This window comes from Rhinoraja longicauda, chromosome 14, assembly GCF_053455715.1.
Source record: "Rhinoraja longicauda isolate Sanriku21f chromosome 14, sRhiLon1.1, whole genome shotgun sequence".
Lineage (NCBI taxonomy): Eukaryota > Metazoa > Chordata > Chondrichthyes > Rajiformes > Arhynchobatidae > Rhinoraja > Rhinoraja longicauda.
The window spans coordinates 34126699-34146089 of NC_135966.1; the positions used below are offsets into that span (position 1 = coordinate 34126699).

The 19391-nt window shown below is 44.5% G+C and overlaps 1 protein-coding gene across 7 annotated transcripts in view; it reads left to right on the plus strand.

Moving 5' to 3' along the window:
- Positions 1-19391, plus strand: part of LOC144600206 (protocadherin gamma-A11-like) — a 220562-nt gene that overhangs the window by 181389 nt on the left and 19782 nt on the right. The gene's annotated exons all lie outside the window — the stretch shown is intronic.

Consider the following 19391-nt stretch of genomic DNA (forward strand, 5'->3'; position numbering starts at 1 on the left):
TTGGCCCTCTGTAAATTGCCCCTAGTAGGAAGGGAATGGATGGGAAAGTGGGATAACATAGAACTTGAGTGTATGAGTGATGGATAACTGACATGGACTCAGTGAGCCGTAGGGCTTGTTTTCATGCTGTATCTCTAAATTAACCTGATACTGATACTCCCTGACCTGCCAAGTTATCAGCACTTTGTGTCTTTTTCTGATATAGCTGGGTGTATCTTTCCCATGACTTTAGTGGATTTCTGAGCGACAACATTTTTCTGTGCCTTGAGATACCATCTCAAGATAGTCCAGGCCTCAGAAGCATTGTTGTTGTGTTTCTGGTGTAAGTACAGTAAGCATGGGCCATTTAAGCACAGATTCCGGGAAAGGATACAAATTGAATCGTGAGGCGGCAGCATGCTCAGGATCCTTGATCAGGAAAATGACAATTTGCAATGATGGTCTCTGTAATATTTCTAATAGCGAAGAGAAGGACTTCACAAAGTTTGAGTTTACAGAGATTTGGAAGGGGGGAGTGGGGGTGGGGGATGGAGGGAGATTGGAGGAAATGGAAGTCATATTGTGGTAATCTTCAAAAAATTAGAATCCATCCATCAGATATGGGAAACGGACAGCACAGCCAAAGGGGTTCATTAATGTAATCATTAGGTTCTGGTTTGTAGTTCTTTAACTAAAGCGAAGTCAGTTATAGTTTTCAAAAAGGAACGGTTTAGAGGGATACGGGCCCAACATGGACAAATGGGACCAGCTTAGATCTAAGATCTAAGCATGGTCTAAGCTATCTGTCTTGGAGTCATATAGCGTGGAACCAGCCCTTCGGCCCAGCTTGCCCACACGGACCAACATGTCCCTTCTACCCTAGTCCCTCCTGCCTTCGCTTGGCCCATATCCCTCTAAACTTGTCGTGTCCATACATCTGTCTAATTGTTTCTTAAATGTTGCGATATTCCCTGCCTTAACTACCTCCTCTGGCAGCTCATTCCATACACCCACCACTCTTCAAGTAAAAAAGGTACCCCTCAGATTCCTATTAAATCTTTTCTGCTTCAGAAAGAACCCATGACCTCTGGTTCTTGATTCCCTTACTCTAGGCAAGAGACTCTGAGAATCTTGGTCAGCATGGACGAGTTGGGCTGAAGGGCCTGTATCCGTGCTGTATGACTCTATGACTCTAAGTCGTAATTTTGTGTGGCTGTGAGATTCATTGGATTAATCATGTAAAATCTGATGACATTGTGGTTCAAATGGTCTCCATTAATGTTGTAAGAACTTAAAATAAGAAGTACAAGAGTAATCCAAATTGCCTTCAAACTTGCTTCACTATTCAGCAAACCTATTGGTAATCTTTCAGTTTAGTTTAGAGATACAGCATGGAAATGTGCACTTTGGTCCACTGAGTCCACACAGTCATCGATCACCCGTTCACATTAGTGCTATCTTATCCCACTTTCTCATCTACTCCTGCACACACTAGAGGCAATTTACAGAGGGCCACGTCTTTGTGATGTGGGAGGAAACTAGAGCACCCAGAGGAAGCCCGCGAGGTCACAGGCAGAACATGCAACTTGCAGACAGACAGCACCTGAGGTCAGGATCAAACCAGGGTCTCTGGAGCAGTGAGGCAGCAGCTCTACCAGCAGCTCTACCAGCGGCATTATTGTGCCGCATTTGTACTTTAGCTCTATTCTCCCACATGATTCCTAATACCACTTGAATCTCCTGCATTCCAATTATTTTCTAATCACAGTCTTCAGCATCCACAGACACTATTTTCCGGAAAATATATTGACAATCTAAGTATAGAAATTTATCCTGACTCCTTATCCTCAGATTATGCTGCTTGGTCTGCAGTATTGAAACAAGGAAAGCAATCTCTCAGCAGCCATCTTTTCAAACGCTGTCTGAATTTGGTATGTTTCATTGAGATTACTTCTTATGCTGTTCTATCATTTGAAAATCCAATATTAACCAAGTTTCTGTCTTATGGTCAAAGCTAACAGGCTAATTATACAAACAACATGAATGCTTTCACTTCTATGCCTTTGGCTGATTCTTCATCAGCTTCTGCATTTTCCCAGCATTTATTCTGGTTGGATTTATAAATGAAAGATATTAGTTTTTTCTGCATTGAATATAGTGCGAGAATTGGCAAAGTTAAATTAGAATAAGAAAAGTTGAGTTTGGATGCTTAGTAACTTTTTATTATATGACTCTGAGCTAAAACATTCCTTTTTAATGTGAATCTGGCAGCAGAATTTGTTTGATGTGAAACTGGCTGCTGGCAAGTTATTTTAGTGAAAGTCTGGCAGCAGGAGATTCTCTTTTATTCTCTAAAGTATACTCTAGCTACTACTGAATAATATATTTTAGCAAATAAATCTTCTGTCCGGCTGTCGTTCTTTCTCTTCTTCAGCTCATCTGCTGCTGAAGGTCTCATCCATCCATTTGTAGCCTCTAGACTATTCCACTGTTTTCATAGTTTCCAAGGTGACTACTTATTCTAGCATTGCCCAACATAGAACATTGAACAGAGAACAGTTCAGCACAGGAGGAGGTACAAAGTATGTGCCAAAGATGATGCCAAGATAAACTAATCTCATCTGTCTGCACAAGATCCATATCCCTCCATTCCCTCCCTATCCATGTGTTTAGTTTAGTCACGGAATCATAGTCTTACATAGTGGAAATAGGCCCTTTGGTCCAAATTGCCCGCACCGAACAACATGTCCCGTCTACACTAGTCCCATCTGCCTTCTTTTGGCCCATATCCCATTAAACCTGTCCTATCCATGTGCCTGTATAATTGCTTCATAAACATTCCGTTTAGAGTTCCTGCATAGAAACAGTCCACTCGGCCCAACAAGTCTGCGTTGATCATTGATCCTTATACACTAACATTTTCTGGAGAAGATCAAGAGAGTATTGATCAATATATGGAATTTCCATAATCATCTGAGAAGATAGAGGCGTTGATGGGCTTTCTTTACTCTTCATTTCTTTATAATGAGAACATCCTGCTCAGGCTCATTTCTGATTTTTTATTCACTAATATTGTTGACTTTCATTTGTCTTCTCAGGCATAATAAAGGCCAATAAATGCTGGGCTTGTCAGTGTTTTACAAGGCCTGCAAATGAATAACTAAGTCTTGTGATGGGGACACAAGAAGCCAAGGTGCTTGTGGTGATTTGCTAAGTTGATGGTAAAATTCAATTGTATTGGTACAAATGAAATAAGAGAATGGATTAGAGTCATAGAGTCTTGCACGTTCAGCCCAACTTGCCTACGCCGGGCAACATGTCCCATCTACATGAGTCCCACTGGCCTGCATTTGGCCCATACCCCTCTGAAACTGTCCTATCTATGTACCTGCCTAAATGTTTCTTAAATGTCACGATAGTATCTGTTATCATTATTTCATCATTAGTACCACATTTAACTGAGGATAATATTTAGCTCACCCAAGTTGCTTAATAATTTTTTTTGTTTTGCATCAAATTAGTTTCTGTCCATAGCCACACATGCTGTGCTGGGTAGTTGCAAAGAGGACGACGCACATTAATATACTAATCCTGTTGCTGCAGAATGCTTGCTGCCAATTTGAAACAGGCAACATGAATATTATTAAAAATCAAAAGCATTTTATGTAGATTTGCCTCTGGCAAAGCTAAGTAGAATTCATGTGATGATGCAGAAGTTGCTTTTGCAGACTGAACCACACTAATGAAAGTCTGATAATTGGTAATTTATGATTGGATTATAACAAGTGAAGTTAAACTCATGCCTTAATTAATCTTCAACAACTGAAAGAAGAACATAATGTAATAATACATTTAACATCAGAATAAACCAACTCAAATACCAATAGCGAGGAACTATCCCATCATTCGTCAGATCACGGCCGATCTACCTAAATACTGTTTCTGCACTGTCCTCTAATTAGTCAAGAATGTTTTATTTTCATGTGTCCCAGATAGAACAATGAAATTCTTACTTGCTGCAGCACAACAGAATATGTAAACATAGTACACTGTAACCAATATGATAAACGAGTGAAAAAAAAGTTCAGTGAGTATATATACACATACACACAAGTACACACACACATATACACACATATATTATATATATATATATATATATATATATATAGATATATCCACACACACACACATATATATATATATATATACATGCGCACACACACACACACACACACACACACACACACACACACACACACACACACACACACACACACACACACACACACACACACACATATATATAGGTACACACACATACTCAAAAAACAAACAATAGTAGTCCAATAATAATAATAACTGGACCAAGTGGACCCGTTGGGCCCATTCCTCATAGGGTTTCCATTGTGACTTGGGAAAATTGCTTTCTTCTTTAAAATAAATTGTTTTTAAAAACAAATAAAATAAATCTCAATTAAATAAATAAAGAGGCCAAGGTAGATCCGAGGTCTTTTCCAAAAATGCCGGCCGGGCGGGGAGTGTCTCCCAGGGCTGTGGGCGGGCGAGGAGGGACAGGGAAGGGGAGAGGGTGCCACTCACTTTGGCCCCTTGGCGCCAGCACTGCCGCCAGAGCGAGCCGTGCACCCAAAGCCTCTCCTGTATTGGACTAGCACCCCCCCCCCCCCCCACTCACCTTTTCTTTCAAATAAGTTGCTTTTTAAAAAAAATGAAATGAATCTATAGGAAATAAATATCTTATGTAAAATAAAGAGGTTGAGCGGGAGGTTGTACCCAATCAATGGACTCTATGTGAGGGTGAACGGCAGGAGCAAATCAGGACTTGTCGGCGAGCAATCAGAGCAGGGGGCGTCAGCGTTCCCCCCATGTGGGAGCCGGACCAATTGGGCGTCGAGCGGGAAGTCAGTGCCAATGAATGGACTCCATGTAGGGGTGAGCGGCAGGAGCAAATGAGGGTGAGTCCCCCCACTGAGCCACTCCATTCCCCCTCCCTCCCCCCCACTCACCCATTCCATACACCCCTCCCCGCCCACTCTATCTCCCCCCTCCACTCAGCCACTCCATCCCCCCCTCCCTCCCACTTGCCCACTCCACCCCCCCTCCGCCCCACTCACCCACTCCGTCCCCCTCCCCCACACTCCACCCCTATCCCCCCTCTCCATCCCCCTACTCACCTACTCCATCCCCACTCACTCACTCCTTCCCCCCCTCACCCACTCCCCCCCTCCCCTCCCCCCAAACCCTAATTTCCCCACTCTCCTCCTCCCACCCCAATATCCCTCTCCCCCTACCCCCACTCGCCTCCCCGCCCCCTCCCTCTCCCCTCCTCCCCCCCACCACCACCACTCCACTTCTTCATCACTCCCCCCCACACCTTCCACTCCCCTTCCCCCCCACACCTCCCCCTCCACTCCTGTCTCCCCTCCCCCCCACTCCACCTCCCCAACTCCCCCCCTCCTCCCCTCCCCTCGGGCCCAGCAACCCTACCGAACCGTGCACCCGTTAGCGAGTGAGGAGCGTCCCATGTGGCTATGACAGGGGCAGCAAAGCCTAGCAATCCGTGGAGCCATTGGCGGCGAAAGCCACTTACCTGTGCCTCTTGCGTGCAGCGCTGATCGCCAGCGAGCGGCGTGGAACGCAGCGCGGCAGTGGGAGGCGTGCACAAGATGGCGGAGCGGGAGGAGGAGGGGAAGAAGGAGAGCGGCCACGAGTTGTCGACAATGCGTTGGTTGAAGCGGGCACTGGATGAGACACGGGAGGAGGAGGAGAAGAAGCTGCCCGTTGGGGTTGTATTCCGGTGATGGTCCGGGGCACTGGACCTGGGCGGGAGCAGGGATTCGACGATGCCGTCGGTTGAAGAGCGGGCGCTGGAGGAGACGGAGGGGGACGATGAGATGACAGGGGGCGCCGACCATCTTCCTCCTGCTTGGAGTCTACCCCAGGGCCGGGTGCGGGCGAGGGGGGGAAGAGGAAAGAGGAGAGGGAGCCACTCACCCCGGCCCAGGGCGGCCATCGCGGTGGCCAGCAGCAGGAGAGCGGCCGTCCTGCCAGCGGCCATCTTCTTTCGCCTCCTCTCTGGTGCCGCGCTCCTCAGAGGGGGAGGGGGGGAGAGCAATTAAAGTCATGCGGGTCCCATTGTGACATCACACGCAGAAGACCTTTAAGAAGTCGGCATGAAAGGTGATTCTTAAACTTTAAAATCTCTCTAACTTAAAAAATATAAGACCAATTTAAATGAAACTTTTCATTAACAGTCGCCAGGATAATGGTGATTAAGGTGGTGCTAAAATTGTGCCGCTATCGTTTACCATTTTGCCTGTAGTTCTACAACCAAATCTCAGACTATATATCCTAGACCAAGTGGGGCCCCTTCCTCATAGAGGGGGGACAGGGAAGGGGAGAGGGTGTGACTGAAGAGCCCTGGACCCAAAGCCTCTCCTGTATTGGTGTAGCACCCTCCACCCCCCACTCAATCCCCCTTTTCCCTCCCTCCTCCCCCTACTGACCTACTCCATCCCCCCTACGCACCCCAACTTGCCCCTCCCCTGCCCCCACTTGTCCCTCCCCTTCCCCCACTCCCACTCCCCCAGCCCTGCCTCCACCCCATTCCCCCCTCCCCACCCCTATTCCCCCCTCGCCCACTTTTCCTGCCCGCACCCCACTCCCCCTTCCCAATCTTCCCTCCTCCCCACCCCCACTTTCCCCCACTATTCCCTCCTCCCCATCCCACCCTGCCCCCTCCCCAGCCTCACTCTTCCCCCACCCCCACTCTCTCCTCTCCCCCACCACCTCCTCCCCCATTCTCTGCAAACCCCACCCCCACTCTCATTGTCTCCTTCCCCCCACCCCCTCTCCCCCATTTCCCCCCACTCTTCCCTCTTCCCCACCCTCCCCCTCCTCCCGCACCCCCACTCTCACTGTCCCCCTTCCTCCCACCCTCCCCCCTTTCCCTCCAACCCCCACTCTCTCTTCCTCACTCCCTTCCCCCCACTCTCCCCTCTTTTCTGACCCCCACTGTCCCCCTTCCTCCCCACCACAACCCCCCTCCCCCACAGCCCCGCTGTCCCCCTCCCCAGTCCCACTCTCCCTCCCACCCCCACTCTCTCCTCCTCCCACCCACCCCCACCCCCCCACTCTCTCCTCCCCCAGCCCCACTCTCACTCTCCCCCACCCCCCCTTCCCCACCACCCCCCTTCTCTCCTCCACCCCTCTTCCCCCACTCTTTCCTCCCCAACACCCCGCCTCCCCCACTCTCCTCACCCCCCCTCCTACCCCCCCCCCTCCTACCCCCACCCTTCCCTCCACCCACTCGCCCCCCCCCCCCCACGTCCACTCCCCTCCGTGGAGCCATTGGCGGCAAAAGGCACTTACCGAGCGTGCAGGGAGGAGGAGGGAGCGCCGGACTACTGGAATCGGGCAGCGGAGGTGGGACTACTCGAGGCCGGCCGCGGCAGGTCTGGGGTAGTGGAGAGGGGAGAGAAGCGAGGGGAGAGAGGAGGGAAGCGAGAGGAGGGAAGCGAGAGGAGGGAAGCGAGAGGAGGGAAGCGAGAGGAGGGAAGCGAGGGGAGAGAGGAGAGGGGAGCCCCTGCTTGTGGGCGGGCGGCTCCGCTAACGGCATCCATCTTGTTTGTGCGAGTGAAGAGAGAGGCACAGCACTTTGGAAAATGTGTTTAGAAATGAAAGTTTTAAACTTTAAAATCTATCTAGCTTCAAAAATATACGACCAATTTGAATAAAATTTGTTATAAACATATAAACAGTCGCCAGGAGAGTGGAGATTAAGGTGGTGCTAAAATTGTAGGCGCTATGGTTTATCGTTTTGGCTGCAGGTCCACATGTCCACAACCAAATCTCAAATTTTCAGAAATATATAAATATATATATATACAAGATCTGAGTTTTAGTAGTGTATATATATATATATATATAAATATATAAAATGTGTGTGTGTGTGTGTTCACAAAATCAGAGTTTTAGTAATATATATCGATAATAGTAATAATAATAATAATGATAATAATAATAATAATAATAATAATAATAATAATAATAATAATAATAATAATAATAATAATAGTCTTTTGAAGTTCGGAGCTTATTTGAGTTTGTAGTGTTTAATAGCCTGATGGCTGTTGGGGAAAAAGCTGTTCCTGAACCTGGATTGACGTCCAGGTTCAGGCTCCTGTAACTTCTTCCCGATGGCAAGGGTGAAATCAGTGTGTGGCCAGGATGGTGTGGCTCTCTGATGAAGCTGGCCGCCTTTTTGAGGCAGCGACTCCGATAAATCCCTTCGATGGTGGGGAGGTCAGAGCCGATGATGGACTGGGCAATGTTCAAACTTTCCGCTACCAGGCGTTCAAGTTGACAAACCAGGACGTGATGCAACCAGTCAATGTGCTTTCTACTGCACACCTGTAGAAGTTCAAGAGAATCCTCTCTGACATACCGAATCTCCGTAATCTTCTCAGGAAGTAGAGGCGTTAATGTGCTTTATTTATAATTGCATTTATTTATAATTGCTTTATTTGTAATTATATTACTGGATTTCTTTAATATTCAGAAATCGATTGATCTTGTATTTCAAAGAGATAGTCCTCATACCCCTCCAGGGCAGATAACAGCAAAGATCCATCACCATTTGAGCAAAGAAATTTCTCCTCCCCTTAGTTCTAGTTTCCTCAGCAGGGAAACATCCTCAATATAACCAACAACCTGTCAAATCCTGGCAGAATTTTGACACAATCTCCTCACATTCTTCTGAACTCCAGAAAATATGGCTTAATTTGCTTAACCTCTCATCTTACGATAACCCTGCCATCTTTAGAACCCTGCATTCTCTCTTTGGCAAGTACATTATTTCTTTGGTAAGAAATGAAAACTATGTACCTAGGATAGCTATAGCCTCACCATAGGTTCACGTGGTCTTGGAGCAGAATTAGGTCATTCGGCCCATCAAGTCTACTCCGCAATTCAATCATGGCTGATATACCTTTCCTTCTCAACCCAATTCACTTGCCTTCTCCCCATAACCCCTGACACACTTACAAATCAAGAATCTGTCAATCTCCACGTTAACATATCCATTGACTTGCCCTCCACATCCGTCTGTGGCAATGAATTCAACAGATTCATGACCGTTTGATGAAATAAATTCCTCCACATTTCCTTTCTAAAAGTATGTCCTTTTATTCTGAGGCTATGTGCTCTGGTCCTAGACTCTCCCACAAATGGAAACATCCTCTCCACTTTCTTTTTAGAACATGGCCCCAAAAACTTAAGTCAATCTTTCCCCTGTTTTCAAATTCTCATAATAAATGCTGACATACCATTTTCCTTCCAAATCACTTAATGCACCTGCTTGTTTACTTACAATGATTTGTGTACAAGTTAACCTGGATCCCTTTGAGCTTCAACACTACCCTACCGCTCACCATTTACAAAGACTTTGTGTTTCTGTTTTGTGCATGAAAGTGGATGTCCTCGTGGTCCTTCCACTTTTTACCAGGTTCTACAAGATTGTTGTAATTGAAATAGAAAGTGCTGGAAATACTCAGCAGGTCAGGCCTCATTTGTATGAAGAGAAACAAAGTTAACATTTCAGGTCAAAATACTTCATCAGAACTGGATCAATACATTACCAATATGCTATACATTCTTCCCCTTACTAAAATCAATCTGAAGTCTCAAAACGCCATCCATCCTTGTTCTCCAGCTATACTGTTTCTCAGCTAAGCATGAGTTACTCCAGCAATTGGGTTTACAAAAGTGATGGATAATATGGCACAGCTGGTATGGCAGAGATCCGTGTTTGATCTTGAACTCAGGTGCTGTCTGTGTGGAGATTGCACATTCCCCGTGACCACATGGGTTTCCTCGCAATGCTTTGGTTTCCTCCCACATCCCAAGGATATGTGGGTTTGAAGGTGAATTGGTCTCTGTAAAATTGTCCTTTGTGCGCATGGAGTGAATGAGAAAGTGGGATAATACAGAACTAGTGTGAACGGGTGATTGATTGTCATTGTGGACTTGATGGAACAAAGGGCCTGGTTCCACGCCGTATGTCCAAGCTAAACTAAACTAAATGTGATTGCATTTGGGATTCTGGATCTAGTTTATCTGCTGAGTGGCTCCATTCATTTGGGATTTGGTTCAGTTATAGTGCACTGAACTGAAGAGAAATTTCCTCTCTTTGAGGAATATGAATCTTTGGAATTCTGCGAGGCAGAGATCAATGGATGATCAGTCATGGAATGCATTCAAGGCTGATATTGAGAGATGTTTGAACATAAAGAAAATCACAGGAGATTGAAACTGGCAGAAAATTGAACAAGGTATCAAATCAGTCATGATCTTTTGAGCTACTTCTTCTCTTGCATCTTATGCTATTATGTTTTATATTCTGTTCTGTAAAGCCTGGACTCGCATCCTTGCTCCAATTTATCACTTACTCGAATAAGCCAAATTATTTTGTTTTTCAACTGCAGTTATGAATATTTAACAATGCAACAACCAATTTACGTGCAGCAAAATGCTGCAAATAGGAAAAGGACAAAGCTCTGGAGTAACTCAGCGTGTCAGGCAGCATCTCTGGAGAACATGGATTGGCAACTTATTGGGTTTTGATCCTTCTTCAAAGATGCTGTATAAATTTCTGGAGATGCTGCTTGACCTCGTGCGTTATGTCAGCACTTTGTGTCTTTTTTGGCAAACCAGTATCTGTGACTACATTCCACAAATAGGAAATGGTGAGGGTAATGGTGGAAGGTTGCTTCTCAGACTGGATGCCAGTGACTAGTAGTGTGCCTCAGGGTTCGGTGCTGGGCCGGTTACTGTTTATCATCTAAATCAAGAGAAGTGTGAGGTTTTGCATTTTGGGACATCGAACAAGGACAGGACCTACACAGTAAATGATAGTCCTCTGGGTAGCGTTGTAGAGCAGAGGGATCTAGGAGTACAGGTGCATGATTCCTTGCAGGGCGAGTCGCAGGTAGATAAGGTGGTCAAAAAGGCTTTTGGCACTTTGGCCTTCATCAGTCAGAGTATTGAGTATAGAAGTTGGGAGGTCATGTTGCAGTTGTATAAGATGTTGGTGACACCACATTTAGAATATTGTGTTCAGTTCTGGGCACCATGTTATAAGAAAGGTATTGTCAAGCTTGAAAGCGTTCCGAAAGGATTTACCAGGATGTTGCCAGGATTAGAGGGTGTGAGCTATAGGGAGAGGTTGAGTAAGCTTTATTCCATGGAGCGCAGGAAGATAAGGGGTGATCATATAGAAATGTATAAGACCATGAGAGGAATAGATGGGGTAGATGCACAGAGTCTTTTGCCCAGAGTAGGGGAATCAAGGACCAGAGGGCATAGGTTCAAGGTGAAGGGGAAAAGATTTAAAGGGAATCCGAGCGGTAACTTTTTCACACAAAGGGTGGTGGGTGTGTGGAACAAGCTGCCAGAGGAGGTAGTTGAGGCTGGGACTATCCCATCATTTAAGAAACAGTTAGACAGGTACATGGATAGGACGGGTTTGGATATGGACCAAGCCCAGGCAAGTGGCACTAGTGTAGCTGGGACATTGTTGGCCGGTGTGGGCAAGTTGGGCCGAAGGGCCTGTTTCCACACTGTATCACTCTATGACTCTAACTGGCAAGGTAATTGTTTTTTGACATTGTTGATTGGAAGAGAAATGCTTTTCAAGATTTGGGACAAAACTGAATGCTTTACTTCAAATAGCACAGGCAGATCTTCTGTACGATGAGCAGTGATGGCTGGAAGCAGATTCAACTTCAGGTAAAATACTAGCAACTAAGCATGAGAATAAATGCCCATCGGTAATCCATCTGCAGTGAGAGGCAGCACGGTGGCGCAGCGGTAGAGTCGCTGCCTTACAGTGCCAGAGACACAGGTTCGATCCTGACTATGGGTGCTGTCTGTACAGAGTTTGTACATTCTCCCCATGATCTGTGTGAGTTTTCCCCAGGTGCAGGGGTGCAGTGCTTCCGGAGCTCACCGGAGTGCCGCTCCGACACCTTTGTAAGAAAAAAACTAAATAAATAGCGGGGAATTTTAACAGCAACCGCTCCAGCACCAGTTACAGCCCCAGCACCTAAAAAATTAGCACTGCAACACTGTCCAGGTGCTCCAGTTTCAACACTCCAAAGATGTACAGGTTTGCAGGCTAATTGGCTTGGTAAATTTGTAAATGTTCCTAGTGTATAGGATAGTGCGAGTGTGCGGGGATTACTGGTTGGTGCAGACTCGGTGTGCCGAAGGGCCTGTTTCCACGCTGTATTTCTAAACTCAACTAATCTAAAATCCAATGTAATTCAGAGCAGAAAGCACCCTGTGCTTACCCAAACATTTTGCTGGTGCAAAGTCACAGCGCTTCAGTGTAGAGTTAAGCTTTGTAGTGATAGTCGATATACTGCAGAGGTTGGGAAGTCAAATTTAAGACAATACAATGTTTGTAAAGAACATGAAAAACAAAAGCGTGGGTGGGGTTAGGTTATGAACAGTGGAAAATTTTCTTAGTTTGAGCCTATGCTGAAAGATTATATAAATACTTTGGACATAGGAAGGCTACTCATTCCATTGTGAACACTCCAGAAAAGGGCTATTTGTGCTCATCCTACTTCACTATTTCCTGTCCACCCATCTTTCTCAGCTATAGTTTACAGGATTTTAAATGTTTTGTTCCGATGCTTTTAAAATATGATGTGACGTTTGATCTTCATCACCATTTTGACCAGTGAGTTCAATAAAATTATTATTTTTATTCATTCCCCCATCTTTCCACCAATTTTTAGACATATTTAGTCTCATTTATCTCTATTATTGTTCTTCCAGTTGATCCTTATAATTTTTTTTCCTGCCTCTTTGTGAAAAATGTCATCCTAGCCTTGACAATGTTTCCCATAATAAGACTAAATAAATCTCCCATATATCCTTCCAAAAGCTGTCATAATCTTCTAGTTATGTGGTAACCAGAACATAAATTGTGGCTTCAATAACTTTAAACATAGGTCAGACATGACTTCTTTGGAGCAAAAGCAATAGAGTTCCCTGTGTCTCCTTCGACTATCTTTCCAGCCATCTGCAAACATTTGTAAAATGGAGTCCATGATCCTTTTAGAGACACAAAGAACTGCAAAATTTGTCCAACGCTGACTTTAAGAGGACTGGACTTCAAATATGGTTTGTACCTCAACATATCATATGAACAGTCCATCAATTGCCCAGTTCCATGTTTGTAGTCTGGGGGAATTGGGAAACTATCTCTTCTGCTTGACACTGAGCTTCCCTTGATCAGCGGCAGAGACACAGGTTTGATCCTGACTATGGGTGCTGCCTGTACAGAGTTTGTACATTCTCCCTGTGACCGCGTGGGTTTTCTCTGTGTTCTCCGGTTTCCTTCCACACTCCAAAGACGTACAGGTTTGTAGGTTCATTGGCTTTGGTAAAACGAATATGTCCCCAGTGTGTAGGATTGTGTTAGTGTACAGGGATTGCTGGACAGCACATACTCTGTGGGCCGAAGGCCCTTTTCCCTCGTTGTATCTCTAAAGTCTAAAGATCTTTTACACTCTATCAATTATCAAAAGGCTTAAATTTATTTTCTCTTTATTTTAATCATATTCAGTGCTTATTGAGAATAAACTGTTTTCAGTTCAAGAGCAAAACACAAAATGCGAGAGGAACTTGATGGGTCAAGCACATATGTGTGGGGAAAGGACAAACGATGTTTCAGATTGGTACTCTTTGGACTGTAGTAGGGGAAAGAAAGCTGGGAAAGTGAGGTGGCGGCAGGAGAACCCCTGGCAAGGTGGATACAGGTGAGAGAGGTTTGATGGGAAGATGGGTGGCCTAAGTGACAATGGCTAGAAGTACATAGGAGTCAAAAAGGTGTCAGATAAGGAGAGAGGCAGAGTGAAATGTAGAACCAGAGGGAGTGGCATAGGAGGAAAGGGGCAGGGATAAGGGAAGAGAGGGGGGAAGAAAAGAAAATTAGGTAGTCAGGAATGGGAGATGAGTGTGCAAAGGAGGGGAAAGGAGCAGACTGAAGAGGAAGGATGGTGGGAGATAGTAAAAGAGATGGATGTGCACCTGAAAAAAAGATTTGTTATTAAAACACCAGCTATTTCATCCACCTCTATTAAACCAGTCAAAGCTGCAGATGTAAAATCATCAGGACAACACTGACGGAAAGCAGCAATCCTAAAGAGTTGGACAAAAAGCATAAAAATGGAAATCAATCCTGATGTTTATTCTTCAGAGAAATCTTCGTAGCTTGTTTACTCAATGCTAGCAAGGAACTATGTAGCTGGAATAAATCTGAAATTAAATGCAGATTGTTATTGGCAATTTGGAAAGAAAGAACATTGTCAAAGGCAAGTAAAGGGACATAAGCTTTGAAGTTATATTATAACATTTTAGATAAGGAATGCATAATGGAAGTCTGAAATTCAACTCTCCAGTCTCAGAGTGGACATGGTAAATGTGTGAGGCAGGGGGAATTTCACCACTAAACTATCTGGTGAAATGGCATCTCTACAATAGATTTTAGATGAATATGTCAAAGAATCATGCAGTATCAAATTGCTTGATTTAGTTATTTATTTTATTTCGCTTCTTTTTTCGCAATATACTGCAATTTTCTAAGTTCTTATATACCTCATATCATGGATGATCATCCTTTTTCTATTTCTTGTGAGGTATAAATCTCATTGCAATATATTGTATATTTAATTGTGTGAGGCATTTTAATCTCACCATTGGCCCTGTGCAGTGATCCTTTGTATTTCCATATTTTTCTTTCATAAACTGTCACTTTTGATTAGCATAGCGACTTTTCAAAAATGTGCCAAGACTGCATATCGTTGCAATTGCACTGTATTTAATTTACCAGTACACTGCATCAGACTAATGTTCCATTTATATTGTGGATCGCTTCAGCTTCATGTAGTTCTGAAGATATTTTGGCTTCAGGTACTCTGAAATCTATCCATTCACTATGAGTAGCTTTTAAAGTCATGAGTCAGCAACTAATTTGAAATACTGAATTAATCTTCGGTTTTTTATGAAAGCTGTCTGTTCAAATTATTAAATGGTTTCAGCGAATATTTTGTCCTCTTAAGTCTGCAGATAATGAAAACGATATGCAGCCACTATCTGTGTCTAGTGACTAAAATTACTGCTAATAAGGGGGAATTGTATTTGAATAGTGCATTTCATGACCACAGGACAAATCAAGCAGCTTACATCCCATTAAATAGTTCTGAAATGTAGTTACTGTCAAACGTGCGGGCAATTTCTGCAGAGTAATTATCTGTTTTTTTCTCGCCAGTGACATTAATTGAGGGATAAGAATTCTCTTTTGAATTATTACTGTATTGTCCTTTGGAGATGGTAGAAAGGACCTTAGTCCAAACAGTTGTGTCAAAAAGTTAGCATCACCATCACTTCAGAACTCGGGAAAGATTGATATAGAATAAGCATTGCTCAAGTTTCTGGGATGAGATTTAAAACTTAAGAACATAAAAATGAGATGAATTAGGAGCAAGTGTAGGCCAACTAGCCCTTCCCACCTGCTCTTCATTGATTGAGATTATAACTGGTTTTCCATTAGAAAAAATGAACTGAAGATGTTGGTTGATGCACAAAAGGACGCAAAGTGATGGAGTAATTCTGCAGGTCAGACAGCATCTCTGGAGAACATGGATAGGCAATGTTTCAGGTTGAGAATAGGCACAAAATGCTGGAGTAACTCAGCGGGTCAGGCGTCATCCCTGGAAAAATGGAATAGGTAACGTTTCGAAGTTAGGAGGAGGGGGAGTTCAACGAGATCTGGGTGTCCTAGTGCATCAGTCAATGAAAGGAAGCATGCAGGTACAGCAGGCAGCGAAGAAAGCCAATGGAATGTTGGCCTTCGTAACAAGAGGAGTTGAGTATAGGAGCAAAGAGGTCCTTCTACAGTTGTACCGGGCCCTGGTGAGACCGCACCTGGAGTACTGTGTGCAGTTTTGGTCTCCAAATTTGAGGAAGGATATTCTTGCTATGGAGGGCGTGCAGCGTAGGTTCACTAGGTTAATTCCCGGAATGGCGGGGCTGTCGTATGTTGAAAGGCTGGAGCGATTGGGCTTGTATACACTGGAATTTAGAAGGATGAGGGGGGATCTTATTGAAACATATAAGATAATTAGGGGATTGGACACATTAGAGGCAGATAACATGTTCCCAATGTTGGGGGAGTCCAGAACAAGGGGCCACAGTTTAAGAATAAGGGGTAGGCCATTTAGAACGGAGATGAGGAAGAACTTTTTCAGTCAGAGGGTGGTGAAGGTGTGGAATTCTCTGCCTCAGAAGGCAGTGGAGGCCAGTTCGTTGGATGCTTTCAAGAGAGAGCTAGATAGAGCTCTTAAGGATAGCGGAGTGAGGGGGTATGGGGAGAAGGCAGGAACGGGGTACTGATTGAGAGTGATCAGCCATGATCGCATTGAATGGCGGTGCTGGCTCGAAGGGCTGAATGGCCTACTCCTGCACCTATTGTCTATTGTCTATTGTCTATTGAGACCTTTCTTTAGACTGGGGCATCTCCGAAGAAAATGACTAGGTGACGTTTTGGATCAAGATCCTACTTCAGACTGATTGTGGGGGTTGGTGGTGGGGGGAAGGGCATAGGGGAGGGGAGGGGAGGGGAGAGGGAGAGGGTGGAGAGAATAAAGGGGGCAGGGTTCACTTTCTGTGAATTTTTTCGCATATCTCCATATCCCTTGATTCCCCTAATGTTGTGGAATTTATCAGTCTCTGGAGGCGATAACAGCAACTCCTCCGACACCCAATTCCACATCGAGACAGTGTACACCACCCTCTGGCAAATTCCCCTCATCTCAATCCTGACCCCTTACTCTTAATCAGTGCACGCTGATTTAGAGATAGTGCACAGAAACCGAGTCACTGGCTAACCGAGTCCACACCGACCAGCAATCCTACCATACACTAGCACTATTCTACACACTAGGGACAATTTACAATCTTTACCAAAGCCAATTCACTCACAAACCTGTACTTCTTTGCAGTGTGGGAGGAAACCAGAGCACCTGGGGAAAACCCATGCGGTCACGGGGAGAAAGTACAAACTCCGTACAATCAGCACCCATAGTCAGGATCGAACTGGGACCTCTGGCACTGTAAGATACCAACTCTACTGCTGCACCACCATACCACCCTAGTCTAATCATAGACTACTCAGTCAACGTATACATTCTCTCTGATCACACCCTTGTTAATCAACCTCCTATGTGGGACCTTTCCAAGTATCCTGCAAATCCAAATTCACCACATTCTCTGGCTTCCCTTACCTATTCCAACCAGTCACATTAGAAACAGAAAATAGGTGCAGGAGTAGGCCATTCGGCCCTTACACCCAGCACCGCCATTCAATATGATCATGGCCGATTCTCCAAAATCTGTAACCCATTCGTGCTTTCTCCACATATCCCTTGATTTTATTAGCCCGACGAACAATATCCACCTCTCTCTTGAAAACATCCAGTGAATTGGCCTTCACTGCCTTCTATGGCAGAGAATTCCAGAGATTCACAACTCTCTGGGTGAAAATGTGTTTCCTTATCTCATTCCTAAATGGCCTACCCCTTATTCTTAAAATGTGACCCCTGGTTTGGATTCCCCCAACATCGGGAACATTTTTCCTGCATTTAGCCTGTCCAACCCTTTAGGAATTGTATATGTTTCTGTAAGAACCCCTCTCATCCTAAATGCCAGTGAATATAAGCCCAGTCGCTCCATTCCTTCATCATATGTCAGTCCCGCTATCCCGGTAATTAACCTGGTGAGCCTACGCTGTACGCCCTCAATAACAAGAAAATTGTTCATTCTCGATGAGAAACAGATCAGTCAAGCATGCCATTACCTCTTTAAATCCATGTTGACTCTTCTCAGTAATTTTTTTTCAATGTGTTCCACATCATTCTTCATTTGTTTTCTTTCTTTGTTAAATGGTGGGGTCATTTCTGATACCTTTGAATCGAGAGGAACAATTCCAAAATCTATAGTGCTGGAAGATGATCACCAGAGCATCCCAACACATTTGTTTTAAACCAGCATCTGTAGTTCCTTATTTCAACATTTTCTCCATGTTCATTTTGTCAAAAAAATTATGATCTGAATAATTCTGTTAACATTTCTATACATCAGATACTCCAATCCATCGAAATCACTCAAGTCCCTCGATCCTGGAACCGTGCCTGTAAATCTTTTCACCACCATTCCTGGGGGCTCCTCATTCCTCTGAAAATGTCACATCCAGAACTGAATAAAATTGAAATGTTATAGAGGCTCAATCAATCTTGTTTGAATTTGAGAACTTGTCTTTTCACAAACCTGTGTCCTGTATGAATATTATATATGCTTTCAGGTTTTGGTTTAAGTTTATTATTGTCATGTGTACTGAGGTACATTGAAAAGCTTTGTTTTGCATGCTAATAAACCGATCAGAAATACCATGCATGAATACAATCAAAGACACAAAGTGGTGGAGTAACTCAGTGGGTCAGAGTTCTTCCTCTTCTTCAGATTCAATAATGTGCCTCACTTCTGCTTTGGGTCCCATTGTTTTAAACTCTCCCCCATAGCTCCAACAAAAATATTGGTCCCCCTCCAGTTCAGGTCAACACTTTCAATATATCAAGGCTTGAACCCTAATTCATTGAGGAATAATACATGGAATATTAAGTGTGATCACTAGGAACTAGTTTCCAAGCAAGATTATTGTTTGGTGCAGGCAATGGGAATGAACCAATTTGAAGGTAGGTGAAAGGTAGGTGTGGTGAAATGATGATATCGATAATATCCCAACAATTCTCTCTCTCTCTCACTCTCTCTTTTTTTTTCTCAACCCAAAAACGTCACCCATTCCTTCACTCCAGAGATTCTGCCTGTCCCCTGAGTTACTCCAGCTTCTTATGTCTATCACCATTTTCTTTCATTAACTTATTTTACCAATTACAGTATAAAGAAAGATTCTATCTCACCGCAACCACTGCTGCTGATGATCTCCAAGCTCACTGCCGTCCCTCCTACTATCACTCTCCCTCACATTCTTATGTTCTTATCTCTCTCACTCCCCCCTCTCCCTCTCCCACTCTCTTTCCCCCTCTCTCCCATTTTCTTTCCCCCTCTCCATCCCCCTTCTCTCCTTCCCCCTTCTCTCGCTCTCTCTCTCTCTCCCATCTCTCTCTCTCTCTCTCTCTCTCTCTCTCTCTCTCTCTCTCTCTCTCTCTCTCTCTCTCTCTCTCTCTCTCTCTCTCTCTCTCTCTCTCTCTCTCTCTCTCTCTCTCTCTCTCTTTTTCTTTGTTTGCCTCTGTCTTTCTCTTTGT